The sequence below is a fragment of the Zalophus californianus genome, chromosome 2 (genome assembly GCF_009762305.2).
Source record: "Zalophus californianus isolate mZalCal1 chromosome 2, mZalCal1.pri.v2, whole genome shotgun sequence".
NCBI lineage: Eukaryota > Metazoa > Chordata > Mammalia > Carnivora > Otariidae > Zalophus > Zalophus californianus.
The window spans coordinates 26,780,880-26,781,516 of record NC_045596.1 but is presented as its reverse complement, the minus strand read 5'-3'; the positions used below and the strand labels follow the sequence as shown (position 1 = coordinate 26,781,516).

Genomic DNA, 637 nt, shown 5'->3' with positions numbered 1-637 from the left:
TCTAACTATAAAATCCCCAAAGAATTATACTAAAGGAATAAAAGAAATAAAAACTCATAAGCTGGAAGAAAACTAGAAAACGAGCACCAGAGGAAAAGGAATTTCAACAAAATTCTGAAAGATAGAATGTGCATATATATTCTTGTAGGTTTGGATGTGAGGATATCTATCTATGGATGAAGGAAACCTCAGTTTATTTTTTTCATTCTTTTTTTTTTTTTTTCAGGGGAAAGCACGAACGCAGTCCCCCACTACCACAAATTATGCAGTCGAGTTTCCCACATTTGGGGAAGGGAAACCTCAGTTTAAAGTGTTGTCATGTTCCATGATTCATTGTTTGTGTATAACATCCAGTACTCCATTCAGTACATGCCCTCTTTAATACCCATCACCAGGCTGTATGGTGATTAATGTAACATAATAAAATTAAAAAAAAAATAAATAAAGTGTTGTTGTTTTCACTGTGACTTTTGTAGTATCCAGGAAGTAAGAGGTGACATAATTTCTTACATGTGAGAAAATAGCTAGGGTCCTAGTTGGGAATTTGAAGAAAGTGGATAATATTTCCAATTATTTCCATGAATGAAATGGAAGACGTGTCTTGTAGGGAAACATTTTTCCATTGGTATGGAGATTT

At 33.8% G+C, this 637-nt stretch overlaps 1 pseudogene; it reads right to left on the bottom strand.

Annotated features, from left to right (window-relative positions):
• Positions 1-223: 223 nt before the first annotated feature.
• On the bottom strand, positions 224-402 carry LOC113926135 (annotated as a pseudogene).
• Positions 403-637: the final 235 nt, after the last annotated feature.